Source organism: Sciurus vulgaris (genome assembly GCF_902686455.1).
Source record: "Sciurus vulgaris genome assembly, chromosome: 5".
Taxonomy (NCBI): Eukaryota; Metazoa; Chordata; class Mammalia; order Rodentia; family Sciuridae; genus Sciurus; species Sciurus vulgaris.
In genome coordinates this window covers 157653640-157672342 of record NC_136465.1, presented here as the reverse complement: position 1 = coordinate 157672342, position 18703 = coordinate 157653640, and the positions used below count along the sequence as shown (strand labels likewise).

The following is an 18703-nucleotide window of genomic DNA, read 5'->3' as shown; positions in this document are numbered from 1 at the left end:
CAAGATCCCAGGACTATATTTCAATTGTTAGATTCCAGGATTTAACCAACACGTCTATTCAATTATAATATCCAATTCTAGCTCTCACATTTGCTCAGTAAAATCACTCTCCATCCTAGGCCTGGTCTCCAGATTCTGCCCAACTTTGCTGTTCACTTCTGACTGACTTCTACCAATCCTTGGCTCTCCTCTGCAACCACACTTCCTGAGCAAATGTTCTAAGACATAAACCCCAATGCTTGACAGATTATTTTGTTAGTTATGCCCATTGCATATTCTACTTACCTTGTTATCACATGCTTAATGTGAGATGTTAAAACCACTAGATGTTAAGACAATCCTTAAGACTAGATGTTCAGACATAAGTGCTTCAGGAGAGGGAGTAAGTGTCTTTCAATAACTGCAGTGTCTCCAATCCCACAGAAAAAACTGGTTGGTCCATGTGTAGGCATGGTGCCAAGCTTTTGATATATTTGAATTGAATCTTAATAAAAGAACAGAGACTGACATTTACCAAGGACTGCCTATCAGCATTTGTAGATACACAGGTCCTTATTCATGTCAGAACTGTAGAATTGTGGATCAGGACGGAGTAGGTGCCTACACAAAGATACTGACATTCATCCTTGCCACTTTCTTGACATTCAGAAGGTTTTGCTAAAGTCATACTTTAAATGACATTCCCTATACTGTGGGAACTTATTTTGACTTTAAAATTCTGTGTGAATTGACTGACCAGTGTCTAATTTGCAGTCAAACACTGTGAGGCACCTGCCCGTCTCACGTGGGTGCTTGTTTCTGTTGGTGAACATTCTCTTTTTTCTTTGTTGACCCTGTCTGGTTAACAGTTAGTGATGTATGCTTACAGGTTATATTCCTCAAAGTGCTTATTTATTTTTAATAAGCACCACATCCCACCCACCCTGCCCCAGGATTCTTTTTATAAAGGGGAAGAAGGGTTTAAAATACTCTCTAAGCTCACACAGGTTACTAACTCCGATCTTTTTAAACAAAAGTCATCCATGTTTTCAAGGTTCCCATGGCTAAACCTGAATACATATGAGCTTATTTTTAAAAAGTGAAATGCTATCTTAGGTGTGCCCTGTCTTGTAGATCCTTGAGGGCAAAGGTAAAATTCTATTAAGTAGTCAGGAACTCGTTAACTGCTGATGCATTTTATCAAAGGCGAAGAAGGAAATGAAAATATTCAGCCTATGCTAAGTTTTGGAAACTAGAAGAAGTCTGTTGGTGATCAATATGGCAAAAACATCAGTAGAGAAATATTGTTATTATAAATAAAATATTTCCTGTAACCACACTAATTCTCAGCTGTTGTTCAGACACAAGGAGCATGATGGAGAAGGAGGAAAATGACATGGGAAAATTCCATGAAGACAATCACTCTGGAGACGAAGTCCCAGGAAAATAGACCATGAATGGAAAGAGTCCATTGGAGGGCACATAGTTTCATATCTTGGCTAAACATCAGTTATTTTTTGAAGTACTTCCAACCACCAGAGTTTGTTACTTCTTCTACATTCATAGTACAGTCAGTCTTTTTATCATAGCAAGAACTCAATGTCCAAAAGTAATCCTTGTATCTGTGTTCCTCCCCCCACAGGCTGGAAACCCTTTGCAGGTGGAACCACGTCTTCACAACTGTCTTCCGGGACTGGCATCCTCCACCAGGACTGGGGACACCATGGTGCTCCATAAATGAATGATTAATGTATGACTGATTATATCTTAAATAATGGATAAGAACCCAAGACAGAGCACTACTCAAGAACAAAAGCAGAGCTTCCTTTGAATTTCGGGGTACCAAGGAGGCCAATGTGCTGATCAGCAAAAGCTCTATTATAAAGACAAGCAAGGGTCCTTTGTATTTTCTGACATTATTTTAACCTTAGCTGAATGCAGAGAAATCTCTACATTGACTGAGTTGTAACACATGCAATGTAATGACCAAGCCACACAGATCCTCTGACCTTGTATCTTTCTTAAGTTAAAGGCCAATTAAGATTAATAATAACCAGTTCTAAAACCAAGTTAATGCAAAGCTCCAGAAATCAGTGATGTGCTTGGAAGGGTGAGTCAGAAATCAAAACAGTTTTGTCTTAAAATCTGGGATACAAGGTTGCTGGATATACATTAAAAAAAAAAAATGAATCTTACATTTTCTATTTATTAAGTCTTTTTCTCTTATCAATTTTCTGCAAAAATAGTCCCTGTTCTTCCTTGGAAAAACTGGGCTCACTATTTTTTCATGGCCACACTATTTTAAGATTTATTTTCAGAAATGCTGGAAAAGGGACTGAAGCTAAGCCTACTTGTTTCTGCCCAGCAAGAAATAGCAGGAGTCAAACATTCCTCTAGTTTCTGTGGGAAAAATGTTTGCTTTGTTGTCTTTGTTATCATGCTTCTTTTAATTTCTTGAACCTGCTTGAATACAGTGGAAAAGAATATTAATTAATCAACACAACAATGAGTCTGTCCTCTGGAGAGAAAAGCAATATACCTACAACATGTAGTATCTTTATTACATCAGGAGCTAATTTACAGTGGTCTACATTTTTTAGTTACACAAGTTATGAGACAGTAGACCTTCAAGTAACAGACACATACCATACGAAATTAATTGAATTCTTGTGGGCATATTGTTAAGACATTCTATTTAACTTAGCTTAGATAAAAACACAAAGAGTAGGGGCAGTGACTTTTAACTATATTTCAGAATATTTCCTATGCAGTGTTATCCAAAACCTCACTGGTAAATATTGAAATTAAATCCATACTACACACTTCAGCTAACAAATGAGGAATCAGACTTCAAAACCCAACAGCAGTACTCCTCAAAAGCTTGTCCATGGATGGGTGCTGAGTTTCAAAACTGTGTTTTCAGACTGCTACAACATAGTCATGGAAATCATCAGCAAGCGTTGAGAAGAATCTAAATCAATGTGATGGGGGTCATTTTATGATGGTTGAATTTTAAAAAGGGAGTTGATTTTATGCTTTTTATATCTGTATTTAATTTTATTTTTCTAATAATTCATTTTATTTGTATTTTATAAAAGTATAAATCTGTAATAGATGATAAATTAAAAGACAAAAAAAAAAAAAAACAAAGAAAGGTCACTCCCAAGAATTCTAACCCTCAAGGGCAGTGTGGTATGGTGAGTAGGGCCAGGCTGACCTCAAGGCATTCAAATACTCTCTGTCCCAAGACCTCAGGTGCTAGATGTAGATGATGATCTGTATCTCAGGATCCTTGGGACAAATTCAACACTGACTTTGGCATCAAAGAACCCAGAGATTCTTCTACTATCCAATATTCATGATAATACCAGTGTCACAGGGTAGGGCAAGGATTAGACAACTTGGGTAAAATCTATTCGGCGTCTAACAGACCCTCAAAGTTAGCAGTTTTTATCATTATTTGAAGTGTCTTATGCCTAATAGGTACTTAATAAACATTAACTTTCATTTTCATTTTCTCATTCATGTAGAGCCTCATGCCCTCAGTCCAGGCTTCTGAGTGACCTGGGAGCACCTCAGCCTGACCATGCCATAGACAGATGCTCTACAGAATGATCTGGATCCTGGTGTAGCACATCGGTCTGGCCCATTTTCTTTATCAGTGGACATTTCTTCTTTTCTATTTATACCTGAGAATATCCTCCTCTGGGCTATCTGTGCATTAAATAATATCTTTCTGGGAGTAATAACTGACAGTCATATGACAGGAATGCATAGCGCTATTTCAGGTAATGGGGGAAATGTGGAACAGAGATCTCTTACATCTTCTTTCACAAATTACTAAACATAATGAGTCTCTTCATGCCCTCTCTTTGGAAAAAAAAAAATTACTTGAAGGCGTAACTAGAATGGATTTTTTTTTTTTTTTTTTTTTTTTTTTGCAGTGCTGGGGATCGAACCCAGGGCCTTGTGCTTGCAAGGCAAGCACTCTACCGACTGAGTTATCTCCCCAGCCCTCTAGAATGGATTTTAAAAAGAATCCCCAAAGCTTCTACGTCACCTTTGAGTTTACAAAATGCTGTAATCTATCTTGATTTTTACAAACTATGGGCAGAGCTTTTGGTTCCCATGTCACTGAGGAAAAAGGTTGAGAAATTAAATGGTTGTTCAAGCATATATTGCTCATAAAGGTATACCTTACACTTGAACCCTGTACTTTAATTTGTGAAATCTGTGCAGACAATACAGATGAAGCAAGTTACAATTTTAAAAAAGAAGACTATTTCAGGAGAATGTCTCAGAAAAATAGTTTTAATATGTGAACAACTTTCAATCATGAATACAAACCTTGGTGAAAGAAATACAGTGGCCACCTAGGAATGAATATCTGGATGGTATGTAGGTAGAAAAAAATGATGTATAACCAAAAATACAGAAGAATATTAGGGAAAAATGTTCAAAGGACTACAGCTTGGGTCTAAGGCATAACAAGATTCAAAACCCACAGACAAAAATGAAAAGTGGGAAAAAAAAGGAAAAGCTGACAGATATTCCTAAATGACCCCAGGCTTGGAGAGAAGCAGTCTTTGAGGAAGAGGGACAAACTCCCAGAGAGCCCCAGCAGGCACCTTCAGCTGTGAACAAACCTCCCCCTGAGCCCAGTTAACCATGCCCCCTCTGGGAGAGCTTCAGAGGGCCAGGGAAGATCGGTACTGTCAGAGGAACTTCTCTAGCTGCACCAGATACCTGCAATCTCATCAGCTCAGGATTTGATCCCTGATAAGAGGTCAGTGACCTTTCCAAGGGCAGTGCCCCAAATGCTTTCAGTCATCCAGATCTTGGGGTGGATGAACTGCAGATCCTGACTTGAAAGGAGATTTTACCAGCAAGGGGATACAGGCAGGGCACTAAGCAATCAGAGAGAGTAGGAAGAGAGTGCACCTTCTCAATGAAAGTCACCACTGGGCAAGGCAGATGGCGCCTTTCCATTATCTCCCGTAAGACAAGACGAGCCAACACTTTTCGAATATTAGTGCATCCTGTTGGAGATGCATATATGGGATAGATGAGTGCACGCAGACACAATACGTAGGAGTAGTACTAAACATCATTGCTGACATTTATTGACCTTTAATCATATGCTAAGCAATGTACGTTAGGCTCACCATCCCATTTTTAATCTTTATAGCCATCCTGTAAGGGTGGGTGAGATGACTCCTCCTTTCCCAGATGAAGAAGCCGACGTAGAAATGTTACACAACTAATGAGCAGCAGAGCAGAAATTCAAAATGGTTAAGCCAATTCCAGTTTGAACACTACATTTTTGCACCAAAAGAGTAGCAATAATTTCTTCATATCCCACTACATACACACACACCAGTATTCTAGACCCCATAAAAGGAAGCCAGAGCCCCCCAGATCCCCTTAATTTTCTGGTTTAATGCACACCAAGTATTCACAAGGGGGAAAAGGTGAAGCACTTTATATTCAGAAAAGATGAGACGTGAGGTGGGGGGGCATGGAAATGGAAGTGAAATTTTATAAAGTGTGGAAACGTCTGTCAAAGGTAGAAATGAAAAAGAACTTCTCATAGCTCTAAAAAAGCAGGCAATGAAAAATGTAACCTTCTTAAGCCTGAAAGAACTGCTTTAAGTTCAACAAAAATTTACAAATTCTGATGGACCATCCTTCTCAATTCTAACTGACCGTCATTTTGCTACCTCTGGATGGTGAAATGTGTACAATATTAACTACTTCTGGTAATTTACAGCTCACCTATCTATTACCAATTCATATGTCACAACCGTGTATTTCTAAGATCTGTGAGTGTGTTGGGGAAAGGGGTTTAAATAGTGCCTGGTACACGACAGAAGCTCAATAAATGTTCTCTCAGAGTCATGAAAGGGCAAACCTGGCACACACATCTCAAATATCAACTGTACTCAAAGGTAAGTCAATTAAGACTTTTTAAAATAATAAAGCAATAATGCTACATAATAGAATAGAATGCAAAATGTGAGTGAATTTCTAAGCTAAAACCCAAAGTTTCAAATTAAAAGTTGTCATGCTTTGTTATCTCTAGACTCTGAAGAATCTTTATTCCCTTGCTTTCATCATTCTCATTCGTTGACTAAGTTTGGACACAGATGCACATTTTAAGGTGTGTATGTAGGTATTTGACTTGGATGATGGATCACTGACCTTCATATGTAAAAATCAATGTGGCATAAAGAAAAGAGTCCTCTTATGGCCACTTTAAAGAGTAATGTACATCATTTTAGTTATAAGGGTATCATAGCTTGTCAGCCCAGTGAACCCCTAAGAGCCACAGAGCTGAAGGATGGCTGCCTCCTCCTCTTTCTCCTCATAAAAATTCTGTAATGATTGACATTTTATGCAAATATATGGTCCAAAAGCAAAAGGAAGTTGTCTTAGTCTCCAGTATTTTTATTTAACGAATTAATAAAAGAAACTAAGAATCATCTGTGTGCCTTCGAAAGCCTGTCTTTATCCATGACTGTTCTATAAAAATGCTTTGAAATTCCAAAAGCCTTGTGAGGCTTCATGCTATGGACTACAAGGAGGCCATTTAGTACACTAAAATGCAGTAGAAGGCACTGTCCAATGCCTGAATGAAATAGGCTGAATTCACAGCTTTGTTGCTATAGTTAAGCAGAGAAGTAACTTGGGAATATTTTGAGCTTATTGATCTTGAATCTTTCTTTAGAAAATAAATGAGTATCCAAGATTCCTTGTGGACCCCAAGAGGAACATTTATAAATAGAAAATCTTTGTCAAACTGGAAAAATTGGCTAAAAAATTTGTCTAACTGCTAAAACAGAAGGGACCATATGCCCTTAAGAAGATTCCAGAGATAGTCATGATGTGGGCATCTACTGGCCTTCAAGCATTCAAATTTTTCTTAAAACTTCAAAGAAAAAATATTTTATTTTCCATGTACTCTCTGTTAATGTTTGATGCAATTGATAACTCATATCTATAAAATGGTCACAGAATGTGAAACAAAACCCACCAGAGTCAAAGCTCCATGGTAAGATGGTGCACACACAGGCTCTAACTCCAGTGAGAAAAGAGGCCATGCAAAATTTGTTTCAATAGATCTACATGTGGACATCAGCAGAGGTAGGTTTTGATTCATTCATGAAATGAGCTATCTTATTAGCACAGGAATCAGACATATCTCAGAAAGTTGATCTTCCCACTGTAAATATAACTGTATTACATTCATTCATCCTAGATGACTCTTGTATAGGGATCCAAGCTTCCTTAAAAATATACTTAGTATGAATACAAACTGATATTACTCATCCCAATTTCATCATTTTCAGGGAAAACTCCCTCCAGAGACACATCTCACAGCCTGCTGTTGCTTGGTGAGATTTAATGCTTTCCCCCCACCATGTCAACCCCAAGTTTTCATCTCTATGGACTTAAGAAAAAGCCATCCAATATGGCAGAATGAAAGAGCAAAAGGTCAAGGATCAATATAGTGATACGATTTATTTGCTTGGTTAAGTGAGTTTCATTCAGTGTGTATGAAGGTATAGACTTATTACTTAGGAATCAGTAGTCAAATTAATAGAACACAGCAAAATTAAGTCTCAATTTCTTATTCCAATAGAGGAAAACAAAGCCATGTAAAATGCACCATTTGAGGGACTTCACAAACACATATACTTGATTGGAATTTCTACCTTGCATATGTGGTTTCTAATAACCCAGGAGTTGCTATTAAAAGGATTTGGAATTCTTCCACTACATCCCATGTAGGCTGTACTAGGAAGTAGTCCAGTAACATGCTGGGTGGAAGGGGACACCTATTTGAGTTGACAAAATCCACCACAGTAATCCTCGAAAGTGAAATTTCTGCATCCTATAATCAGGAATTGCTGGGCAGTTGATTAAATACCCCAGGCATTTGATCCCCAACCTACTTTCATTTCTCCCCCCAGCTGGCAAACAAGAAAAATTAGACCAAGAAACTGAAGAAACCAAGTGTGTATTTTAATACAGAAATGCTTTCACCTGCTGTCCTGCTGAGAACGAAATGGGCTGGGCTTTCAAAATGTTAGTCAGCTTAACTCCCAGTCAGTGGAGCTGGGAAAAGGTAGCCAGGTGGTCTTATTGCTGCTGCTGTCCTTTAACTGCCAACTGGAACACAATAGAGAAGCCAAGGGGAAACGGAAGAGAGATGGATCTAGAAAGAACCAGAGGATCACACGCAGAAGCAAGCAAAGAAAACGCTAATGAGTCAGACACTGTGCACGACAAAGTTGGCACCGCAGACAATTCTCTCACGCAAGATAATTATGCCTGGATTAGTTGCCATTTTCCCCTCAGAAATTCATAGTTTACACATCACAAATTATCTCGTAGATACTCATCTTTGCAATGTTTTAGGAAAATCATAAGATCTCCTTAACCTAAAATCAGAAGAGCTACATCACGTTTGCTCAGACATGGATAATACGTATTTTAGTTTAAATATACAGGGTAGCAATGTTGAAAACACTACCTCCATTTTGATGAATTACAGTATATGTACCCAAGAGGGCTGTATTCTGAGCATCAGTGAAGTGTATCCACAGGCACCTCATTAACAGCCAGCCATCTAGCAACTTGCCCATTCGTTGGCTTTTCTTTTCATGCAGACATTATATTCTCACAACAGTAAACACAAACAAAGCTGCCACTTACCACAAAAATCTTTATCTCCCCTTTTACTTTAGAAAACTTGAATGTATGCCATTGTCTTTGGTTTGTTCACATTTAAGAATTCACACATCACAAGTGAGACCTTGCAAAGAGTGGAAAGCATGCTTTTACCCTCATAAGAATTATGATGTATATAATTTAAACTTTAAGTACATTGCATGATATACTGAGTTACAGTTTTCTAGGCTGCAAAGGATAGAGAAAGTAAAAATAATTTTGATTTCCATAGAAATAAGTCATTATATAGCCCAACTTTAAACATTTCAAATTGGTCACAGTTTAGACAATGGAAAAGAATCATGATGTTGTCATGCTCTGTATCACATTGAGCGATGTAAACTTCCTTGGGAATGGAATAATGATAAAATGAAGTGTAATCTCATGGGATGTGATAAAATCTTACCTCATCAGATGGGAAATCCAAAATCTTGCACCTTCCAATTATTTTATTAATAAAGTAGTAGCATCTTCATAGCACACAGCATTTGTTTATAGAACCCTTTCTTTGGGTCAGAGTCAGGGTATTAACTTGGTATCCAGAGTACAAATTGTAAACAAGTTTTGTTTTCTCAGCCAGTCCGAAAGTCCAGGTTAAGGAAAAAAGAATAAAGAATTTTCCGCTGGCCAAGAAAAAGAAAAAGCCAATACTACGGTCATTATGTGCATTGCCATGAACTTACTAGCATTTTACTTTTTAACTTTCTTATGATCAATTTCTGACCTGCAGATTACTATAACTCAAATTCTATCTATCTCTAGACAAAGAAAAATAGTAATTCAGTTATTTTCTACTTTAAAAATCTGAATTATCTTCCTTAATCATCTACCCTGCTCAAATTCATTATAAAAATGACCAATTTACCACCTCACTTCACATGAGGAAAACAATACTATGGAATGCGGGTCCCAGGGTAGAAAAACCAAATACTCCCTGGGGACAGATGAGTATGCTATAGAGTGTGCAAGTAACTCAAATTGCTCCAATTATTCTTTTGCTCATAAAACAGTTTCCGTACTCTCCATGATGGTTTGCAAGACTACACACATTCAAGCACGATTCATTAGCATATCACATCGACTACTTCTGGTTGCCAACTCACAGTAAATCTCTTACCTTGTAGAGAGATGGACTTGCAGAGGTCTCGTAATGTCGGATGAGAGATGCAGAAAATGTTCCTCAGCTGACTTCCCATGGGATTTACACTTTCCAACCTAGGAACACCATCTGCCTACATGGATGGAATGCTAAGTCATGCAGTCAGACCATCAGACACAAGGTAGAGTTTTTCAGCTCTGAAAAACCTAGAAGAAGCTATAAAATAAGTACACAAACACGCAAGTGCAAAATTACAGGACAAACTAGCTGGAAAATTATATAGATTAAATAAGGAAGGTTAGTGATAGACTCACACCTTTCAGTGAGACTGTATATATAAGCTGTGTGACTTTTCCAGAAACTAGAGGGTTATTGTATTCTCAGTTATGGGTTTGGGAGACTGCTTTATATTGTATAGCATAGGTATGTTACAAGGAAGTGATTGAATCTCAATTATGGATAAAGTATCAGTCCTAAGGAATCCTTTTTCCCCCAAAAGTATCCAAGAAAATTTAAACACAAAGATGGAAATCTAAGAAAAATAAATAATTTTATATGCTCAAATCTGAATTACAATCTCTCATTTATTTAGAAATATTATTTCTAGTTTTTGAAGATATAGTTTCCAATCACACTTGTTTCCAAACTAAATTTAGCCCCTGATCCTTGTGTCATATTTCTTCAGGCATGAGAAGGAAAATCAATGCCCCTACTCACCTTTGGAAGAATTTCACTGCCAAGTCTCCATGGTTCTATGGGATCCAATAATCCGTGGCTCAGTATTGATTTTTCTATGACACCTGTAGAAACAGTCTCTCCTTCCTTTCTAACAAAATATAGCAACAAAAATTGTGTAGTTTCTCAATGAACGAATTAAGCATAGGCTACTAAGCACAACTTCATCCTGTAAGGAAATGTGGTTTGTAATTTCTGAAGATGTTAACGTTGCTTGATTTTTCTGAGCCACTTAACCACTGTTTAAAGATAATGTGAAAATCTATTTTTAAAACATGATTTGAATGCAATTTCCTTAGGTCTCTTGCGCTAACTTATACATTACAACTAGTATTTATTGTTTTCTAAGGAAATCAACAAATGGTAAAGCCTATCAAAGTTCAAATCCCAACCTTAAAGCATCTCCAAAATCGAAATCCTTTTCCAATATGAAAACCACGATCATGATTTTAAAATTAAAACTTGGTAAGATACAGATACTTGGAGGGACTTGATTAGAGTATATCCAATCCTAGGAGAGAGGGTGGGTTAGACTTGGGAGTGTGAGTTTTTTTTGGTGGGGGGAGTGGGTGCTGGGGATTGAACACAGGGCACTCTCTACCGCTAAGCTACATGTCCAACCATTCCCCCTCCTTTATTTATTTATTTATTTATTTATTTTTTAATTTAGAGACAGGTTCTGGCTAAGTTACCCAGGCTGGCCTCAAATTTGCTATCCTCCTGCCTCAATCTCCTGAGTCTGCGGGGGGAGGGGGTGTTGAATTGCATTAAAAGTCCTGGAAGAACAGGCAGAAGTCACCCATTTTCCCACCTTCCTTGACAAACATAAATGCAAAAATAAAAAATAAAGAAAAACCACCACAGAGTCAAGTTTCCAGCATCCTCCACACACCTTATTTAAACCTCAAAGGTATTTGTTTCACCCTGGGCGGACTTCTCTGGGCATGTCTGAATATATTCCCTGCAGTCATTCTGCGCTGAGTGGAGTAGGTACAGTTGGTAACCCACTTCGTCACTTACTCCATCAGTCTGAGAATCTGCAAAATAAAAATGCAGTGTTAAAGGAAAAATTCCTTTTACGTTCACTTTTCATAGTAAAAAATCCTAGGGAGGAAAACACAAAGCAGTTGTTTCTCACAATATATGTGACATCTTGGTTAAGTGACACGTTGCTCTCTGACAGGTTTGGTGTTAAGACCTGACAGCTCTAAACCTGCCAGAACAGCCTCCCTGCCACAGATACTTAAGCTCACGTGGAAACTTTGATTTGATAGTCTCTTGATTAGCTTTCCCAACAGCGAGTGCTACCGCCTTTCAAGTTCATTATGAATTATGCTACTCTTCACATTACTGTCAATTTAGGCTCCTATTTTACTAGAATGCAACCGTTTTAACCACTCATCAAACCTGTGCACGTTTCTGAGTTAAAGAATCAGATCAATCCGAACTCCAGTTCTCAAGGGAGAAGTTCCATTGTTTATCAGGCCATGTCTACACTGGCTGAGCAAAGCGCTCTGTTCAGAAGGAGAAGCGCCTTTGGCAGCTAGAGTCCACATAGCTGACCCATGGACGCTCAGGTGGAGCTGCTTCACCTAATTACACAAGTGCAAGGACATTACTAAGCATTTAACGAAAATGACCCACGACGACAGAGAAGTGCGATGTGATAGAGGTTCTGACGTGTTTACAGGACAGTCACTTAGGATGCAACTCCAAGAAAAAACAGGTACATTTCGCAGGGACGACAGACATGGGTATTGAAGAAATTGATTACTCAACCTTCGGTTTAACCTGCCACCCCTAAACAACAGAGTGGTGGCACAATTTTAAAATGCAATACATTTTTCCTAACTAGTCTAGTTCTTTCTAGCTTAGGTTTACAACTCTACTCATATTCATGGAGAAAAATCTTCAGAGTTCAGATATTAGAAAAGATAGTTTCAACCTCAAAAAGCAGGGGAGGCAAAAGGTAGTCAACACTTTGGAGGAAATATTTACACCCTTCCGATGTGCACCGTCCCAGGTTAGTGCCAAAGGGGCAGGTTCTACTCTGGCGACAGTATAGTGCCCTCAAATCATCCTGAATGTTGAGGCTCTTTCAACCAATTTTTACAATAAAAAGAGCTTTGCAGAAATGTTCTACTAATAGCTATGAAATTATAGGCTTCCCTTCCATCCACCCAAACAGACTCCACCCTGTGAAATAACAGATACAACATTAATCACCTTTGGAATTTTGCCAGCCTTCCCCATTGGTGAGCTGGCAAAGTTAGACCAAACTGTCTTGAAGGAATAAAGCCCCCCTCAACACCTTCAACACCCTTGAAGGGCTTCAACAGAATCCAGTCAGATTCTTTGAAAAGAGCAGGAGTGGGGATTGAAATGTGTGGGAATCTATCAGAACTACAATCTACAAGATACACCCACTAGTACCAATATCACCCAAAGATAAATCAGCAAGATCATACTCCACACCCCAGGCTACCTAATCACTTGGGCTGTACAGACAGAACTGTCTCTCATCTTCTGACATCCACAGCTTCAGATTTTCAAGATAAGTGTCCAGTCTCTCTGTTTCAGTTTGATAATCATGCAATTTATATGTTAAATCCCTTTCTGCTGGGTGCAAAATTTCAACTTCAGACTGTCCATGACAACACATGGGTTGATTAGTTTTAAATTATCACTCAAATTATAAAGCAAAAGAATTCTGGGTGATCTAAGAATTGCTTTATTTGCCAAAGTTCATCTAAGACGAGTGGAATCTTACATTGTCTTTTCCCATATGGAAACCAAATGGGTTGTCACTGGTTTCAAGCACCTCCCAATGATAAGGGTGTGGAGGAGACTGCCAACTATCTACCTTTAGCTGTGGTACTCAACTATATGGCAGGCACTGTTCCAAATCCTTGTATACATGGATTCATCCAATCCTGCAACGACCCTGTAAGAGAGGTACTCTTACCTTCATTTTGCAGCCGAGGAAAGAGAATCCCAGAGAGAGCAAGTAATTTGCCCTGGATCACGCAGCTACTAAGACAGAGAGCTGGGATTTGACTGCTAGACTCTCCAGTACCTCTGTCCTTGTGTTGTAGGGCAATGTGCCATCTGATAAAACCAAACCAATAGAACACCATGCAGAAAGATTTAAATGAGGTGGTGGTTTCTCTATGCTGGCTTTTACTTTCCTGTCTGAGGGAAATCAATATGCCTGGAATGGAACTTTGCTCTCTGTTGAACTGTTCTGCCCGCCAGGCTCATTTCCATATTTCTCACTCCCTGGCATTGTCATCTATATTGAACAAGTGTCTGCTTCTTCAGATTAAGTTAGATACATTTGGAAAAGAAAATGTATTCATGAGCGTCATTTCAGGGTATCATTCATACCTTTAAAATTTAAATTTTAAGATGTTCATGCATGTGAAGAATATCAAATAAGAGAGGAGCTATAGGAATAAACATGATGGAATAAGAACTCTGAGAACAGCCCGTACCCAAATGTAGTCCTACAGCTTCCTGAGGCCAAACCCTGAGGTTATCTTTTGAAAATTAAATTGTTATTTTATTTCCCTATGACTTAGTGTCCTTGTCTATAAAATGAAAATAAAATAGTTCTACTAATTAGGGTTGTGAGGATTAAATAAATCAATCCACACAAAAAGCTTAACTCAGTGCATGCCACACAGCAAGCCCTTGATAAATATATGCTACTATTATTATCACATTTAGTTTATGTAGACTCGCCTCCAGCTGTAACTAAGCACTACCAATTAAAATTCTCATTGTGGTACAAAAATATTTAATACAGGTTTTAGAAAAAAAAATCAGTTGTAGCTACAGGAAATCCTTCCAGTACAGGAACAACTTGGCTTTAAATTTTTACTCTCACACACCTTTACACATAATTTTCTTCCTCTGTATTTTGTAAGAACATAAGCAAATTACAGAATCTGACAGACCCATCCAGAGAGTCACCTGAAGTTATGATGTTGTCAAATTCCCATCTATCAAGCATTTTTCCATAGGGTAAGATTTTAAGTGGCATAAAAAGATTGCTGGCTTAATTGTTTTTTATACCATAATCCAGGTTTCTCAATTATGCAAATCCAATTGACCCGGATAGCAGTGAAGCGATTTTAACCACTGTGCAATTGGATATGAGGAAAACTGTTCGAACATTTTGCTTATCTGTTTCTTCCTTTGCCCTCTTCCCCTCTCACGATTCTAAGCGCTTACTTAGGTTTATGCTGAAGTCTCAACTCTTTGAGGCTAGCATGGGTGACTTAGCTGCTTGGGAACCCAAAATAGAAATTTCCATCCCAAAGGGGTAGTACCTCAAGGAAGAGAAGATGGCTGGCTGCCCACTTGCATGTAGCTCTTTGGTAAGTGCCATACAAAGGAAATAGGACGGACTGAAAAATAAATTTTTTCCCTTCAGTTCTACAATGGACATCATCAGGGCTGGGACTGTGGCTCAGTGGCAGAGCACTTGCTCAGCAAGCACAAGGCCCTTGGTTTCATTCCCAGCACTGAAAAACTAAAAACAAAACAAAACAAAATAAAATGGAAGTCATCAACAGAGCATGAAAAGGCCAGGTACCCAGAAGGACGACCACAGAGAAGCTATTCCAGGTCAATCTCCCAGGATGCATTGAAGTGCCTTTTTGTGGACTGGGTATCACGGGACTCGAGAACCAGGGGCTAGCAGTGGAAGGACCCTGTTTCATTTCCTGGAAACTTCAAAACTAGACTCTTTTTTTTTTTTTTTTTTGGACAAATTGAGGGAAAAGAAGTCTTGATGTACAAAATAGCACCTTGGTGAAGAACTAACAGGTTGATGTGCAGTCTCTGTTGGAATACAGAAAGCAGACAGGAAAAGGATTGGGGAGACAAGGCACATGAAGTCTCAATTTTAATCCTGCAACACAAATTCCTCCCCATCAACATTCAGGCCTCTCCTTAGACAGAAGGGACCCATGACCTCATAGACCAGAAGACTCTCATTCTGAATGAAGATCTCAACAATACTCAGCTTCTAGTGTCTAGATGAGAACGGTGCACTTCAGAGAGAGCCATCTGCCAAAGGTCACACACAGCAGTGCTAGGGCTCAAAGCCGAGGACGGTAGAAGGTGGCCGATGTGTTAGAAAGAAATTATATTCCCTGATAGCAATTCAATTACGGGAAGGGAAATGGAAAGGCCAGGAGAGAGACAAACAACTTCAAGAGATGTCAGCATCCTCAACTGCAAATTATCTACACAGACAATACAGGCCGCCAGAGGAGATGCTGGGGCATTGGGCAACCAAGAGGACATGGGGAAGGAGGACCATGAGGGGTTGAACCACGCCATCTGCTTTCTCCCTCAGCCTGCTGAGCTGTCTGTGGCAACGGAAGTGGACCATTTCAGGAGCTGCGTGGGAAGTTACTTGGTGCTCGGTTTTCCATCTCTAAGTCACCTGAGCACCATCCCAGACTCATGGCCTTCATCATTACCTTCAACCAACAATAGTAGCTGCTGTCACTGTGGTTTCTTTGCCCCCACCCCGGTCCTCTTCGCCTGCCCAGCATCCTTAGATCATCAAAATGCGTTCTTCAGTTTCTTACTTTCCTGGGGCAGTTTCATCTTCTTTCTCATTTCCACATATGAAGGTTTCATTGAAGGCCATTTAAATCCTTCAACCCAAGTTATTTTTAAAAGAAGTCTACTTACTTCGTATCATATACAAGAAAATAAATCTTCCAACACCAAATGGAAATTCTTCTTTTTTTTTTTTTTTGACAAGAAAAGGATCAAGTCTACCCAGTGGCCCTCACTGGCCACTCCATGGACCTGCTATCATTTCTCATTATCCTCTTTTTATGATTCTACACACAAATTCAACCCAGGTGATTTGATTCTTAATGAAATGAATGTGAATTAATTCTGATCATAAATTTTAATGAGACAACACTTCAGAAGCTCTTAGATGTTCCAAATGCCAAACTTACCTTTTTTCTGGGGTGAAACTGGAAATTCCTCTCTTAGGAAACCTTGACGGTTTCACCCCTGGGATTTTTTTTTTTAACCTAATGAAACCATGTGCACACCAGTAAGGTCAGAGGAGACTGACCCAGAGTCTCCAGCTTGCCACCTCCCCACCTCCTAAGCCACTGCTCCATATTCCTCACATGTCCCTTTTGTTCCCAAGTTTTAGAATTCCACAGAATTCCAAGCGTGACACCAAGCTTGAACTTGCCATTATGTTTGATTGTTCAAAATTACACTCATCCTCGCATGTTGACAGAATTCCTTTCAATATTTTCTCTTTTGGTTCATGAAGTGGTGGTGTCAGACTTCAAGAAGGATCATTGCTGGGGCCATTCGTTCAATTCTTTGAAGACTGACATCGCATTAAAAATTCTTTTCCCCAATCTTCTCCTATTCTCTCTATCCCCAGTGCACTCGACATGTCAGAAATAATTACAAGTGGCTTAATAAATACAGGAGACATTTCTCTTTAATATTCCAGAACGGAGGAGCTCAGGATTGCTTTGTTAGCAGCTTTCTTTTAGCTGAAAATTTGCATTCTGCATCAGCAATATCTCAAGAAAAAGTGAAGCCTGCCCTGATGTTCTAGATTTCTCTGGCTCAGCCCTGCCTCCCACGCACTGTTGGTGCCTTACACCAACGGTGTAATTATAATTATCAATGGTAAAGGCCGGCCTTCCTCGGAGATGTCCCTCACATCTCGTGCCACTTTTCATACAAGCCTGTTTAAGGCAGTGACTTTTCTGTGTCACTTGTTAATATCAGGACAGTTTGTTTAGAGAAAACAGGTTTCTGATTAGAATAGGGGAGAAAAATACGCAGGAGGTGACTATAAAGCCGAGTGTTAAGAGTTGTCTCTTGTTCTTTCATCAGACAAAGGTAGAAAATCTATTTTGTACCCAAGTAAATGGAGAATGGCTATATCCACATTTCCTTTCAAGGCTTACTATTCTCATATATGGTAAAAAGCTATCATGAAGGGTCCTGCTCTGCCATCGCATTGCAGGGTAGATACAGTTGTCTCTACAACACGATGCATCCTCCGTGCCTTCCCACATAGATGCAATGCCAGGTAGCAGGGGGGCCGTTATCTCTTTGCACTGATATCAGGATTACAGCAGGTTTTCTGAATCTCTGATTCGTTGGTTGATGTCACCTTCTCTGACAAGCTTTCAGGGGGAAATAAACCTGCTAAGTACGCCCACAAGAGACAAGGCACAGGGCTGGCTGAAGAACCTCCTAACACAAATCCCCAGAGACTGGTTTCTGGGATGACCGTGGTTGATGGACAAAGTTCTTCACTTGGGCAGATGAAATTGTGTTTCTTCTCTGCCACTTGGCTGAGTGACTTCAAGCAAACCACCTCTGCTCCCTCGGGCTTACTTGATAAAACACAGGTAATAATACGTTGTAATAAATCAGGTAATGTCTCTAACACCGAAGGCTCTGGCTCCTCTGCATGAGGCTTAACACTGTTTTTCTTAAGTCAGGACCTATGGTTAATGAGCCAGCAACTCAAGACCACTGACATCAGATGCAAAGTCAGGGGAAAATCTACATATAATACAACCATATTTATTGAACACTAGGAATAGGACTTTCTTCTAAAGAAATATTACCATGCATAAAATTGGATCTTATGTATATCTCACATATGCAGGTGACCAATTTTCAAGGAATGGCAGGGCAGTAAAATACTTGAACCAACATACAGAAGAGACATAAATTAGCACCTCTGAATAATTAGGAGGCATTTCACCTAATGACACCTAAGGGTCATAATTATGATTATCAGGGGCTAATTTACTAGAGAGATGGATGGAATCCAAACGACTCTATGACATGACCGAGAATAAATGTTTGGAATTAATCCACACTATCCATTTTTAATACTGTCACATACCTCTAGTTCCAAAAAAAAAAAAAAAAAAAAAAAAAAAAAAAAAAAAAAAAAAAAGCATGACCTCAATAATTTTAAGTTATATGACCTGAGCTCGCTGTAGTAATTTGTATTCTCTCCAAGTGAAGGATGACCACAGCCCAAATTTGCACACCCTGAGACATCAGAAAGCACGATGTCCCCACATCATGCCTTTTGGGTGGTGTTCAAGGCTACAGTTCTTCTAC

General features: G+C 39.1%; 1 long non-coding RNA gene across 18 annotated transcripts in view; it reads right to left on the bottom strand.

Moving 5' to 3' along the window:
• Positions 1 to 18703, bottom strand: part of LOC306662777 — a 69314-nt gene that overhangs the window by 24124 nt on the left and 26487 nt on the right. For 7 of the 18 annotated variants that reach the window (XR_013764227.1, XR_013764229.1, XR_013764230.1 and 4 more), the window contains 4 exons: positions 11439 to 11583; positions 10529 to 10637; positions 9119 to 10027; positions 8026 to 8901 (listed from right to left, as the gene is read on the bottom strand). This is a non-coding gene — a long non-coding RNA (uncharacterized lncRNA). Of the gene's footprint in view, positions 1 to 8025; positions 8902 to 9118; positions 10028 to 10528; positions 10716 to 11438; positions 11584 to 18703 lie in introns of all 18 variants that reach the window. The other 11 variants (XR_013764235.1, XR_013764236.1, XR_013764240.1 and 8 more) reach the window with 9 other exon arrangements.